At 39.7% G+C, this 15936-nt stretch overlaps 1 non-coding gene across 1 annotated transcript; it reads right to left on the bottom strand.

The window, feature by feature from the left end:
• Nucleotides 1-15560: 15560 nt before the first annotated feature.
• On the bottom strand, nt 15561-15668 carry LOC130983740 (small nucleolar RNA R71). Its single transcript, XR_009087718.1, has one exon. It is a non-coding gene; the product is annotated as a small nucleolar RNA R71 (small nucleolar RNA).
• Nucleotides 15669-15936: the final 268 nt, after the last annotated feature.

Below are 15936 nucleotides of genomic sequence, written 5' to 3'. Positions count from 1 at the left end.
GAAGCAATTGAAGACTTAGGAGATGCAGAACCTCCATAGGAAATTCAAGTCATAAAGCCTCCTTCCAAGATATTTGAAATTGATGTTGAGAAAGGTGTACAACCTCTAAGGCATGTCATAATAGAAGACTTGGAAGAGGTTCTTCAAGAGATGGAGATTCAAGAAGAAGAGGCACAACCTCCCATGCCCTTGGTGCACAATAAAGAAGAGATAAAATTGGAAGCAAGCTACCAAGAGGAAGAGGTTGAAATTGAAGAAGCTTGCAAAGAGGTGGAAGATGTCAAAGAAAAGCACAAGGGAGTGGAGCTTGCACGTTCATTAAAAACACCTCCCCCTAAGTTGCCATCATCCTTCACAACATTCAAGTGGGTGAAATTCATATCCCTTAGCTTTCTAATTCAACTTGAATACGGGCTATTGGAGACGGATGGTCAACTTAGAGCTCTTTGTAACATTAAGAGTAAAGGGAAGATGGCCAGTGGTAAGAATTGTCCTGCAAGGTTCATCATGGTTGGAAGCTCAAAGTTTAAACACAAAGGTTGGTATAGAGCTCAGCTGAATGGGTCTAGGAAGCTATTTGGTTACTTCAGTGAGAATTCTAAAGCTGAACCACCCGGATGGAATCATGATAATCAACTTGAAGACGGGTGCCGAAACAAGATTTGGGATCCCGGAGGATATTGGAATTGCAAACATTGGTGGAGATTCCTGGATCAGTACAAGCATAAGCCACCATGACAAGGAACTCACTAAATGTCCAACTTAAGGACTTTAACTAAAAGTGCTAAGTGGGAGACAACCCACCATGGTATGATCGTTCCTTTTTCAATTTTCATTTTTATTTAGTTTTGTTTGTTTTTTTTTTAATTTTCTTTTATTTTATTGAACCTGAAATCATACATAGCATTCACATTAAGCATTGCATTCTGCATTTTGCATAAAAAAAATCGCACTCGACGCGACAGCGTCGCTGACGCGTCCGCGTCACTAGTGCGTTGGGTAGAGAATAATTGAGTAGAGAGTCACGCGAGAGCGTGGCTGGAGGCGTGCCAGTGGCACCAACCGTCTCACGCGACTGCGTCGCTGACGCGTCCGCGTCACCTGGGAATAATAGCCTTCCACGCGACCTCGTGCCCCACGCGACCGCGTGCCCCACGCGGTCGCGTGCCCTGACTTTCGACGTAAAAAGGGTGCACAACGAATTATTGTGCGAGAGTGGTGCTGGATTGGTGCTGGACGCACAATCCCTATCACGCGTCTGCATCGCCGATGCGTCCACGTCATTCCTTTCTGAAGCCCACTCACGCGATCGCATGCCCCACGCGATCGTGTCACCCTAAATTTGGCAAATTAAGATTTTGAACAGAGAGTTGTGCGAGCGCGAGGCTACCCTCGCGCCAGTAGCATAACCTGAGTCACGCGTCCGCATGACCGATGCAACCGCGTCGATTAATTTAAGCGCAAGTCACGCGACCGCGTCCCCCACGCGTCCGCGTCGCTTGCGCCGCACAAGTTTTCCAACACAGCCAAATATCTTATCTTTTCTTCCCTGTATCTAATTCTTTTCTTCCTTTCTTATTTCTTTTCTTCTTTCTTCTCCCTTTTCTTACTTTCTTCTTCTCATCCCTCTTCACTTCTATTTAATTTATTTGCATAGTTTCATTCATTGCATTATTTTCATTGGTGTTAGAAATTTATTTATTTTGCTTGTGGGTTATTCAAGGAATTGTTTGACAATTATATATTTTTTTATAGGGCTTCTTGCATGTTCTAATTAATATTTTCAATAACATATTCACCATGCATGCTAAGTGTTTGTGAAAAAGCCCGTATGGCATTGTGCACTATTTTAAATTATTCTCTTCTACTATTCAATGCTTGCTTTTCACAAATTTTCTTTACTATTTTATTAATTAAATATAATTGTACAAACGTTATTGTTAGTTTCTCACAACTAACAATACATTAAAGCTTTTGATGCTTGATCTATGCTACTCATGCCCTTACCGGCATGCTAATAAACATCTTGCATCGAATACTCCCCATGCCTTGCTATATTTCCATTGATGAACTGATCACATGGAATCGCGACCATGTTTTTCATTCACTATTTTTTTACTTGGCATGATTATCACTCGTACCGCCCTCCTCTTTGCTCAATCCCTTTGACTTCATGTCCCTTTCTCTTCTCCCTTTTTCAGACTGGCCACCAGAACGGGTAAAGAGAAAGCTTCTACAACGAGCAACAGCTAAGGAACCACAACACCCACCCACCTGTACATCTCAGCATGCACCGAGGACGGTGCAATCTTTAAGTGTGGGGAGGTCGATACCGATCTCCACGGGTTAGTTAGTCCCTTCTCAACACCAACTTTTATTTTTCATTATTGCATTTGCATGTTTGATTGCATGTTTGTTTTTTGTGCATATTTTACCACTTGGTTAAAGTAATATTTTCTTTTACAAGAAATTTTTATAGTATTTCACTAATTTGAATAAAACATTTTGAAAAACTTGTTTGAAGAAATATTATTTTGGAACATAGTTTAGAGCTCGAACACACAAAACCAGTGAGATTTTGAGCCTATTTGATTGGTTGCATTTTATCAACCAATATTTTATTTTTGGTGTGTGTTTCTCTCTCTAAAAATTGTGATCTTTGTCTTGCTTAATTCTATATTTCCATTATTTGATGTATGCATGCACTTATATGATTGAGGCCTAGTTTCACTGAGCTTACATACCCTTATGGCCTTACCTTTTATTATCATTTGCAAACCCATGTTAAGCCTATCTTACCCCTTGTTCTTTACTTTAGCTCATCACTAACTCTAAGCATAAAACAATAATGTCCCTAATTTGAATCCTTGATTAGCTTAGACTAGTGAGAATGCTCATGAATTAAGTGTGGGGAAAAGTGGGTTTGGAAACGTTTGGTTTGGGAATTGAGTATGTTAGACTTTGTGTGAAAATATGAAAAATGTTAAGAACATGTTTATGCATTCAAAACCTTAATCATATGCATTACAAAAAAGCAAGTAATAAAAGGGGACAAAATGCCCCAAAGTAAGTGTTGGTATCAACGCATATGTACTAAACTCAATTTTAGGATGCATGAACATGTAGTAAACACAGTTAATGGGAAGTTAGATTTTGTATTTTAATTAAATGAATTGTCTTAAGCTAGGTGGAAAGTTTATGTTAATTAAGGATTCAGATTTTAGTCCACTTGGCCAAATACAATCCTACCTTGACCCTAACCCCATTACAACCCTTAAAAGACCTCTTGATTTGTGTATTGGTGCATTAAATTTTTGTTGATTGTTAGATGAAGAGCAAGCTATAGAAAGCAAGATTAGTAGAGAATTGAGAGAATTAACCCTAGACACTTGAGAGTTAGAATGATATACACTACTAGTAAGGGTTCAGTGCTTAATTCTATGTTCCCTACTTTTATGAGCTATCTTCTTCTTGCAAGTTATTTATATTGTATTTTGTGATTTGAATTAGTGAAATCCAGTTCATATTTATTCTTGAAAGATTTATTTACTTTTTCACCAAGTAGGTAGAATCATTTTAGCATGTAGTTGCATTCACATTCATAGGTTGCATTGCATGAGTCTTGCCTTTCCCTACTCATTTATTTGGTCTCCTTGAGTTTAGCATGAGGACATGCTAATGTTTAAGTGTGGGGAGGTTGATAAACCACTATTTTATGGTTTACAATGTGTTTAATTGTGTGGTTTTATCATGGTCTTTACCCACTTATTCATATAATAAGCATGCATTTATATTTCCCTCCTAAAATTATTACATGATTGAAAACATGCTTCTTTGGTCTTAATTTAGCTAATCTTAATCCTCTCTTATTACCATTCAATGCCTTGATCTGTGTGCTAAGTGTTTCAGGCTTTATAGGGCATAAATGAATGAGAGATTGGGAAGGAAGCTTGCAAAAAAGGAAGGAACACAAGAAATTGAGGAGATGACCAGCGAGAAGTGACGCGTACGCGTCAGCGACACGACCGCGCGGAAGAAAGGAATTCGCAGTGACGCAGCCGCATGGCTCACGCGACCGCGCGGATTGGAAAAGCACAAGTGACGCGGAAGCGTGGACGACGCGAACGCGTGGTAGGGAAAAACGCGAATGATGCATCTGCATGGATGACGCGATCGCGTGACGTGCGCGATCTGCAGAATTACAAAAGTCGCTGATAGAAATTCTGGGCCGCATTTCAACCCAGTTTTCGACCCAGAAACACAGATTAAAGTCAGGGAACTTGTAGAGACTCCGGATGCTCTGATAATTCATAATTTTAGGATTAGATGTAGTTTTTAGAGAGAGAGGTTCTCTCCTCTCTCTTAGGATTAGGATTAGGATTTTTATTAGGATTATGAATATTTCTTCTGCATCTCAGGTTCAATATTCTTTGTATTTATTTATTTTCAATGTTCCATGTTTGGATTGATTTTCTTATTTAAATACAATTTGAGATATTTTCAGATCTATGATTTGTTTCTTTTATTTATGATATAAATAATTTAGATTTTTCTACCTTTTGGCTTTGGTTGATTAATTGGTGACTATTGAGTTATCAAACTCATTGTTGATTGAAAATTAGAATTCTTCAAGAATTTATTCGAGATCCAATAACTCTGACTTTTCCTAAGGAAAGACTGGGACTTGAGGATTCGAATTAATTCATTCACTTGATTTACCTTCATAGTTAGAGGTTAACAAAGTGGGAGAAAAATCCAACTCTCATCACAATTGATAAGGATAACTAGGATAGGACTTCTAGTTCTCATACCTTGCCAAGAGTTTATTTTATAGTCAATTATTTATTTTACTTGTCATTCATCATAATTGTTGCTCATTCTTAAAACCCCCAATTTACAAACTCATAACCAATAATAAGAACATACCTCCCTGCAATTCCTTGAGAAGACGGCCCGAGGTTTAAATACTTCGGTTATCAATTTATTTAGGGGTTTGTTACTTGTGACAACCAAAACGTTTGCACGAAGGGATTTCTGTTAGTTTAGAAGCTATATCTACAACGCGAATATTTTTATAAATTCTTGACTAGCAAAAATCCTAACGTTAGTCACGGATCATCACATTCATCATATTGAAGTGCGAATGAATATCTTCGATAGAAACAAGCGTGTTTGAATAGAAAACAGAAACAATTGCATTAATCCATCGAGACACAGCAGAGCTCCTCACCCCCAACAATGGAGTTTGGAGACTCATTCCGTCAAAAAGTACAAAGTTTAGATCTAAAAATGTCATGAGATCCAAAATAAATCTCTAAAAGTTGTTTAAATACAAAATTAGTAACCTAGGTTTACAGAAAATGAGTAAACTGAGATAGATAGTGCAGAAATCCACTTCTGAAGCCCACTTGGTGTGTGTTGGGGATCAGCTTTGAGCTTTACACGTGCATAGGCTGTTTCTGGAGTTAAACGCCAGGTTGTAACCTGTTTCTGGCGTTTAACGCCAGAATGGAACATGGAACTGGCGTAAAATGCCAGTTTACGTCATTTATCTTCGAGCAAAGTATAGACTATTATATATTGCTGGAAAGCCCTGGATGTCTACTTTCCAACGCAATTGAGAGCGTGCCAATTGGACTCTTGTAGCTCTAGAAAATCCATTCCAAGTGCAGGGAGGTCAGAATCCAACAGCATCAGCAGTCCTTTTTCAGCCTGAATCAAATTTTTGCTCAGATCCTTCAATTTCAGCCAAAAAATACCTGAAATCACAGAAAAACATAAGAAATCATAGTAAAGTCCAAAAATATGAATTTTTCCTAAAAAATAATAAAAATATACTAAAAACTAACTAAAACTTACTAAAAACTACATGAAATTACCCCCAAAAAGCGTATAAAATATCCGCTCATCACTTACCCTTTTTAGGTCGAGTAATTTTGCAGATCTTGTCTTGGTGCCTTGTTAAAAAACTTTTTCAGGAAAAAGAGTGCACTTTTGACCTAGGATCTTTGTATTACCTCTAACTATAATACCTTCTTAGGTTGCAGGCGTGCTATGACCTTGGTAACTCTCGCCCCTCGAGTTTGAACACTTTGTAGTATCCTTTTCCCAGCACCTCTGTGACTCGGTAGGGTCCTTTCCAGTTAGCCGCTAGCTTTCCCTCACCAGGTCGACTTGTTCCGATACCATTTCGGATTAGAATGAGGTCATTATTGGTGAAGCTTTGCTGCACTACCTTTCAATTGTACCTTGAGACCATGTGACGTTTTAACGCTTCTTTTCTTATCCGAGCTCTTTCTCAGACTTCTGGGAGTAGGTCGAGCTCTTCCTTTTGAAGTTGGGAGTTTCCTTCATCGCTGTAGAGGATCGTTCTGGGAGATCCTTCTTCGACTTCTACCGGTATCATTGATAAACCACTATTTTATGGTTTATCTTGTGCTCAATTGAGTGGATTTTATCAACTCTTTACCCACTTATTCATACTAATTGCATGTTTTACATTTGCCTTCCTAATTATGTGCTTTGATTGAAAACATGTTTCTTTGGACTTATATTTGCTTATTATTAATCCTCTCTTATTTCCATTCGATGCCGTGATTAGTGTGTTGAGTAGTTTCAGATTTTCTAAGGTAGAATGACTTAAAGGATGAAAAAGAAAACATACTAAAAGGAAAGGAGAAAGCAAAACGGAGCTTTAAGGAAACTGGTATCCACGTGATCGCATGGACGACGCGATAGCGTGCCAAGCACGAATCAGCAGCAACACGGCCGCATGACTGACGCGACCGCGCGCCTTAAGCAGAACGCACATGACGCGGTCGCATGACTGATGCGACCGCATGTCAAGGAAAAGCTCCGAATGACGCGACCGCGTGACCCACGCGAACGCATAACAGAGGCCACGCACCAGAAATTGCAGAAAATGCTCAGAACGAGTTCTGAGGCCCTTTTTGACCCAAATCCAAGTCCAGAAGGCACAGATTAGAGGCTATAAAGTGGAGGAATGCATCCATTCATAGAGGAAACTCATAATTCACTTTTTACAGTTTTAGATGTAGTTTTCAGAGAGAGAGGTTCTCTCCTCTCTCTTAGGATTAGGATTTAGGACTTCTCTTAGTTTTAGGAGTGACTCTCAATCCCAGGTTCAATGTTCTTTGTATTTATTTATTTTCAATGTTCCTTTTATTTATTTCCTCAATTTAGTTTATGGATTCCTATGTTTAACTTAACTTCTTTATTTGGCTACAACTGCCCATGTTACTTTTGATATCTTTACTAGTGCTAATTGTGGTATTTCGGATTGATGATTGCTGTCTTTTATTTATATAAATAATTTGGATTTTCCTATTTCCCTTTTGGCTTTGGTTAAATAATTGGTGACACTAGAGTTATCAAACTCAGTATTGATTGAAAATTGGATTTCTTCATTTCATTAATTCATATTCCAATAACTCTAGCCTTTCCCAAGGAAAGACTAGGACTTGAGGATTCGAATTAATTCATTCACTTAACTTACCTTCATAGTTAGTGGTTAACAAAGATGGGAGAAGAATCCAATTCTCTTTATAATTGATAAAGATAACCAGAATAGGACTTCCAGTCTTTATACCTTGCCAGGAGTTTATTTTATAGTTATTTATTTACTCTTCTTATTATTTTTTGTGCAACATACTGCCCCCTTACTTCCAAAACCCCAAATTTTACCTTTTTCATAGCCAATAATAAGAACATACCTCCCTGCAATTCCTTGAGAAGACGACCCGAGGTTTAAATACTCGGTTATCAATTTATTTAGGGGTTTGTTACTTGTGACAACCAAAACGTTTGTACGAAGGGATTTCTGTCGGTTTAGAGACTATATCTACAACGCGACTGTTTTTATGAAATTCTTTACTGGCAAAAATCCCAACGTCAAAATGGCGCCGTTGCCGGGGAATTGCAAACGTGTGCCTTATTATTGGTTATTGTAAATAATTTTCAAAAAAAATATTTATCTTTTTTAAAATCTTATCTTTTTCAAAATATTTTCTTTTTGTTGATTTTTATTTTTATTTTGTCTCACTACTATGAACTCTCACCCCTTTTGCTATGAGTCTGGTTACAATAATGTTGCAGGAAGAAGAAATTACAATGAGAACAGGCATCAAGGTTGGAACAATCAAAGATGGGAGGAGCCACAAGGATTTGATCAACCCTCATGGCAATAATCACCTCCAATGGACTATCAACAACCACCACCATATGCCTATGAACCCTTTCCTCAACATAACTTTGGACCACCACACTCACAAGCCCCTTTCCGCCATTCACCCCCATATGACCCTAACCCTCAACCACCATACCAACCACCTTATGAGCCATATGAACCATATATAGAACCACCCCAATTCCAACTCAATTACTCACAAGAACAACCACTTCAATATTCACCATCTCCATATCCATCAATCCAAGAGCATTATGATCCTACTTATGAAAACCGAGTGCATCAAGAGGCAAAGGATCGTCTCAAGGAAACAATGGATCGATTTCAGGCAACCACTCAACAACTGGGGCAAGTATTAATTCAATGGGCTTCTAGACGCTTAAATACACAAGGATCAGCCACAGCCCCATGTGGACAGTCTAGTGAAGAGCATAGCATAAAGGAGATACCAGAAACTCCAGTGGACAAAACAGAGCATGAATTCATACTAGAACAAGTAGAAGAAGCTATTATTGTTCAAGAAGAAGAGTTGGTTGAAGACTTAGGAGACGCAGAACCTCCATGGGAAAGACAAGACATAGAGCCTCCTTCCAAGACGGTTGAAATTGATGCTGAAGAGGGTGTACAACCTCCAAAGCATATCATAGTTGAAGACTTGGAAGAGGTTGATCAAGAAATGGAGATTCAAGAAGAAGAAGCACAACCTCCCATGCCCTTGGAAAGCAATGAAAAGGAGATTGAATTGAAAGAGAGCTACCAAGAGGAAGAGGTTGAAATTGAAGAAGTTTGCAAAGAGGTGGTAGTTATCCGAAAAGAGCATAAGAGAGTGGAGCTTGCAATTTCATTAAAGATACCTCCCCCTAAGTCGCCATCATCCTTCACAACATTCAAGTGGGTAAAATTCATATCCCATAGCTTTCTAATCCCACTTGAATATAGGCTACTGGAGACGGATGGTCAACTTAGAGCTCTTTGTGGCATTAAGAGTAAAAGGAAGATGGTCAGTGGTAAGAATTGTCCTGCAAGGTTCATCATGGTTGGAAGCTTTAAGCTTAAACGTAAAGGTTGGTATAGAGCTCAACTGAATGGGTCTAGGAAGTTGTTTGGCCACTTTAGTGAGAATTCAGATTGCTTGCTACCCGGATGGAATCATGATAATCAACACGAAGACGGGTGTAAAAGCAAGATTTGGGATCCTGGAATCTGTTCTGACATCCAACACCCCGGGAGCCTAAGAATCTTTTTGAAGCTGCTCAAGGGTTTTACATGCCTAGTTTGGGATCCCGGAGGTTACTGGAATCACAAACACTGGTGGAGATTCCTGGATGAGTTCAAGCATAAGCCACCATAACAGGAAGCTCATCAAATGTCCAACTTAAGGACTTTAACTAAAAGTGCTAGGTGGGAGACAACCCACCATGGTATGATCGTTCATTTTTCATTTTTATTTAGTTTTATTTGCTTTTGACTTTTATTTTATTTTATTATATTGAACCTGGAGTTTTGCATCACATTCATATTAACACTGCATCCTGCATCTTTTCAAATTAAAAAAAAAAAGCGAGAACGCGATGCGACCGCATCAGCGACGCGTCCGCGTCGCAAGGAGATGAGAGAATAATAATTGAACAGAGAGTTACGCAGGAGCAGAGCTGGAGGCGCACTATTAGCACAAATTGACTCCACGCGAACGCGTCGATGACGCGTCCGCGTCATTTGGAAAAATAGCCTCCCACGCGACTGCGTCACCCACGCGGCCGCGTGACCTGAAATCGGCGTAAAAAGGGTGTATGGCCGAAAGTTGAGCTGGAATTGGGATGGACCCGTGCTAGCAGCACAAGCCCTGCCACGCGAACGCGTCACCCACGCGTCCGCGTCATATTGGAAATAAGGCCATCCGCGCGATCGCGTCGACCACACGACCGCGTCACCCTGGATTTTGGCAATACCAAGTTTCGAACAGAAAGTTGTGCGATCGCGAGGCTGCACTCGCGCCACTAGCACAAATCGAGTCACGCGATCGCGTGTCCCACGCGTCCGCGTCACCCAACCTTATTGCGCACCACGTGACAGCGTCACCCACGCGACCGCGTCGCTAGCGTCACACAACCTATCCAGACTATGCCAATTTTCTTATCTTTTCTCTTCTAATCCTAATTTCTTCCTTCTCTCTCCTTTCTCACTTTCTTTTTCTACTTCTCATTCTTTTTCACTTTCATTTCATTTTATTTTATTTAATTTGTTTGCATACTTTCATTCATTGCATTATTTTCATTGGTGTTGGAATTTTATTTGGGTCATTGCTTTTCTATACTTTTGTGGATTATTTGACAATTATATATTACTTTCTTTTAAAGGATTGCTTGCATGTTCAAATTTAATACTTTCAAATAGCTTAGTTACCGTGCATGCTATGTGTTTGTGAAAACGCGCGTTTGGCATTGTGCACTATTCTTAAGATTTTTTTAATCTACTACTATAAATGCCTGCTTTTCACAAATTTCCTTTACTATTTTATTAATTAAATATAATTGTTAATACAAACGTTATTGTTAGTTTCTCACGTCTAACAATACATTAAAAGTTTTTGATGCTTGATCTATTCTGCTCATGCCCTTGCCGGCATGCTAATAAACATCTTGCATCCAATACTCCCAATGCCTTGCTATATTTCCATTGATGAACTGATCACATGGAATCGCGACCATGTCTTTCATTCACTATTTCTTTTGCTTGGCATGATTATCACTCGTACCGCCCTCCTCTTTGCTCCACCCCTTTGACTTCATGTGCCTTTCTCTTCTCTCTTTTTCAGGCTGGCCACCAAAACGGGTAAAGAGAAAGCCTCTACAAGAGAGCACTGATGACTGGTCATCATATACCCATTTTTCAAGCTAATTTCACTTGTTTTATTAGTCTTTATGCACATTCTTGCATCCTAAGTAAGTGGTTTGGAGTGAAAATGCATAACTTCTTTAAATCAAACAATCACCATGAAATTAATGTTAATTCATAAGGTTTAAGCTGAATTTAATTGATTTTTAATTGATTTGTAAGCCTTGTGAATTTAGTGATACTTTGAGTGGTTGTTTTGGTTTATTGTAGGTGAAGAAAAGAAGAAAAGAGGAAGCGTGGCTTAAGGAAGCGTGGCCAAAGGAGAAAAAGGCGTGGCACATAATGGAGGAAGCAAGCATTGCCCTCCACAAGGGAACACTGCCCTCTAGGAGGGCAACATAAGGGAACAAGGATTGAAAGGAAACTCTGCCCTGCCCACGACAAGGGCAGAGCACAAATTGAGGCCATGAATCAAGAAGAACAAAACACTGCCCTGCCCTCCTCAAGGGCAATATCGGGCTCACCAAGGGAAGAAATTCAAAGAAAAAGTTTACCCTTGCTTGCCACAAGTCTCGAACACGGCACAATGAGGAATCAAGGAACTAGGCTTCATTATGGTGCCAAGAAAGCCAAGGAAAATGGGTAGCGTGTGTATCGGCCAAGTCTCGAACACGGGACTTCAATTTGGAAACACTGCCCTGCCCTCCACGAGGGCAGGGCAGCATTTTGTGGTGCACAGCCAGCGCACCATTCTGGCGCACCAAGGGAAGGCTCGGCAGCACCAGCAGCACGCACAGGCACCACTCGGCAGCACCAGCAGCACGCATAGGTGATGAGCGGATAATTTGTACCCTTTTTGGCATTGTTTTTAGTATGTTTTTAGTATGATCTAGTTAGTTTTTAATATATTTTTATTAGTTTTTAGTTAAAATTCACTTTTCTGGACTTTACTATGAGTTTGTGTGTTTTTCTGTGATTTTAGGTATTTTCTGGCTGAAATTGAGGGACCTGAGCAAAAATCTGATTCAGAGACTGAAAAGGACTGCAGATGCTGTTGGATTCTGACCTCCCTGCACTCGAAGTGGATTTTCTGGAGCTATAGAAGCCCAATTGGCGCGCTCTCAACGGCGTTGGAAAGTAGACATCCTGGGCTTTCCAGCAATATATGATAGTCCATACTTTGCCCAAGATTTGATGGCCCAAACCGGCGTTCAAAGTCACCTTCGGATTTCCCAGCGTTAAACGCCGGAACTGGCACCAAAATGGGAGTTAAACGCCCAAACTGGCATAAAAGCTGGCGTTTAACTCCAAGAAGAGTCTCTACACGAAATTGCTTCATTGCTCAGCCCAAGCACACACCAAGTGGGCCCGGAAGTGGATTTTTATGTCATTTACTCATCTTTGTAAACCTTAGGCTACTAGTTTTCTATAAGTATGACCTTTTGCTATCGTATTTTCATCTTTGGACATCTAGTTCTTAGATCATTGGGAGGCTGGCCATTCGGCCATGCCTAGACCTTGTTCTTATGTATTTTCAACGGTGGAGTTTCTACACACCATAGATCAAGGTGTGGAGCTCTGCTGTACCTCGAGTATTAATGCAATTACTATTGTTCTTCTATTCAATTCCGCTTGTTCTTTGTCCAAGATATCACTTGTTCTTCAACTTGATGAATGTGATGATCCGTGACACTCATCATCATTCTCACTTATGAACAAAGTGACTGACAACCACTTCTGTTCTACAAGCAAACAAGGCTCTAGTGTTTATCTCTTGGATTCCTGATACACGATGCATGGTTGATCGCCTGACAACCGAGTGCTCGCCTGACAAACGAGCCAGCCATTCCGTGAGATCAGAGTCTTCGTGGTATAGGCGAGAACTGATGGCGGCATTCAAGAGAATCCGGAAGGTCTAACCTTGTCTGTGGTATTCTGAGTAGGATTCAATGATTGAATGACTGTGACGTGCTTCAAACTCCTAGCAGGCGGGGCGTTAGTGACAGACGCAAAAGAATCACTGGATTCTATTCCGGCCTGACCGAGAACCGACAACTGATTAGCCATATGCTGTGACAGAGCATAGGAACGTTTTCACTGAGAGGATGGGAGGTAGCCACTGACAACGGTGAAACCCTTGCATAAGCTTGCCATGGAAAGGAGTAAGAAGGATTGGATGAAGACAGTAGGAAAGCAGAGAGACGGAAGGGAAAGCATCTTCATACGCTTATCTGAAGTTCCTACCAATGAATTACATAAGTACCTCTATTTTTATCTTTATGCTTTATTCGTATATCACTATACCCATTTGAGTCTGCCTGACTAAGATTTACAAGGTGACCATAGCTTGCTTCATACCAACAATCTCCGTGGGATCGACCCTTACTCGCGTAAGGTTTATTACTTGGACGACCCAGTGCACTTGCTGGTTAGTTGTGCAAAGTTGTGTTTATGCCATGGTATTGAGCACCAAGTTCTTGGGGCCATTACTAGGGATTATTTGAGTTGTGAAAAGTAGTGATCACAATTTCGCACACCAAGTTTTTGGCGCCGTTGCCGGGGATTGTTTTGTGTATGGACAACTGACGGTTCATCTTGTTGCTTAGATTAGGTATTTTTCTTCAGAGTTCTTAAGAATGAATTCTAGTGTTTCATGATGATCTGCTGAAATCTGGCTGGCTGAGAAGCCATGTCTAATCTTATTGGACCGAGTTTTCAACTTATCATCACAAGAGCTTGTTGATCTCTATCAATCTTGCTATTGGAGCAATGATCTGCTAAGGCTTGGCTGGCCATTGGCCATGTCTAGTGTTTTGGACCGAAGCTTTCTTTGAAAGCTTGGCTGGCTGTGAAGCCATGTCTAATTCCTGGACCGGAGTCTTAGACTAGCATTGCAATGATTCCTGGAATCCAAATTAAGAATTCTGAAACCTTTATTTTCCATTTTCATATAATTTTCGAAAAAGCACAAAAAAAAATTACAAAACCATAAAAACCAAAAAATATTTTATGTTTCTTGTTTGAGTCTAGTGTCTAATTTTAAGTTTGGTGTCTTGCATGCATTGTTTATTTGATCTTGGTTCTATTTTCAAGTCAATAGTACAGGGAACTGAAGATTCAGAACATGCAGCAGAGGAATTACACAGAAAAAGCTGGGCGTTCAAAACGCCCAGTGAAGAAGGACAGACTGGCGTTTAAACGCCAGCCAGGGTACCTGGTTGGGCGTTTAACGCCCAAAAAGGTAGCATTTTGGGCGTTAAACGCCAGAATGGATACCATTCTGGGCGTTTAACGCCAGGATGGCACAAGGGGGAGAATTTTGTTTTCAAATCAATTTTTTTTTCAAGTTTTCAAGGTTTTCAAAATCAAATCTTTTCAAATCAAATCTTTTCAATCAAATGTTTTCAAAATCAATTTCTTTCCTTTTCAAAGATACTTACTAACAATTAATGATTTGATTGAACATCTCAAGTATATTGCCTTTTCTGTTGAGAAAGGTTTAATGTTTGAATCATATCTTTTCTTGTTAGGCAAGTCATTAATTTTTAAAATCAAATCTTTTTTTAAAATGTTTTCAAATCATATTTTCTCAATCACATATTTTTAAAATCAATCATATCTTCTTAACCTCATCTTTTTCAAAATAGCTTTCAATCAAATCTTTTTGACTTCTAATTTCAAAATCTTTTTCAAAAATCACTTGATTTCTTTCCCACTCTTATTTTCGAAAATTAATTAGTGTTTTTCAAAATGTTTTCAATTTCTTTAACTTAATTTTCGAAAATTCTCTTCCCCTCTTCCCACATCCTTCTATTTATGGAGTACCACTCCTTCTCAATGCACAATTCGAACTCTCTCTGATTAAGTTCGAATTCTTCTACCTCTTTCTTCTATTTTTCTGTTCTTCTGACACCTCAAGGAATCTCTATACTGTGACATAGAGGATTCCACATTTTCTTGTTCTCTTCTCTTTCATATGAGCAGGAGCAGAGACAAAGGCATTCTTGTTGAAGCTGACCCTGAACCTGAAAGGACCTTGAAGCGAAAGCTAAGAGAAGCTAAGGCACAACTCTCTGTAGAGGACCTAACAGAAATCTTCAAAGAAGAAGAATCCATGGCAGCCGAAAACAACAACAATGCAAACAATGCAAGGAAGGTGCTGGGTGACTTTACTGCACCTACTCCCGACTTCTATGGGAGAAGCATCTCTATCCCTGCCATTGGAGCAAACAACTTTGAGCTTAAGCCTCAATTAGTTTCTCTAATGCAACAGAATTGCAAGTTTCATGGACTTCCATTGGAAGATCCTCATCAGTTTTTAGCTGAATTCTTGCAAATCTGTGACACTGTCAAGACTAATGGGGTAGACCCTGAGGTCTACAGACTTATGCTATTCCCTTTTGCTGTAAGAGACAGAGCTAGGACATGGTTGGACTCACAACCTAAAGAAAGCCTGGACTCATGGGAAAAGCTAGTCAATGCCTTCTTGGCAAAGTTCTTTCCACCTCAAAAATTGAGTAAGCTTAGAGTGGAAGTCCAAACCTTCAGACAGAAGGATAGAGAATCCCTCTATGAAGCTTGGGAAAGATACAAACAATTGATCAGAAAATGTCCTTCTGACATGCTTTCTGAATGGAGCATCATAGGTATTTTCTATGATGGTCTCTCTGAACTATCCAAGATGTCTTTGGATAGCTCTGCTGGAGGATCTCTTCATTTGAAGAAGACGCCTACAGAAGCTCAAGAGCTGATTGAAATGGTTGCAAATAACCAATTCATGTACACTTCTGAAAGGAATCCTGTGAACAATGGGACTAATCAGAAGAAAGGAGTTCTTGAGATTGATACTCTGAATGCCATTTTGGCTCAGAACAAGATATTGACTCAACAAGTCA

The sequence above is a fragment of the Arachis stenosperma genome, chromosome 5, assembly GCF_014773155.1.
Source record: "Arachis stenosperma cultivar V10309 chromosome 5, arast.V10309.gnm1.PFL2, whole genome shotgun sequence".
Classification (NCBI taxonomy): domain Eukaryota; kingdom Viridiplantae; phylum Streptophyta; class Magnoliopsida; order Fabales; family Fabaceae; genus Arachis; species Arachis stenosperma.
Note: the sequence above shows the minus strand (reverse complement) of the source record. Positions and strands in the feature narration are given on the sequence as shown.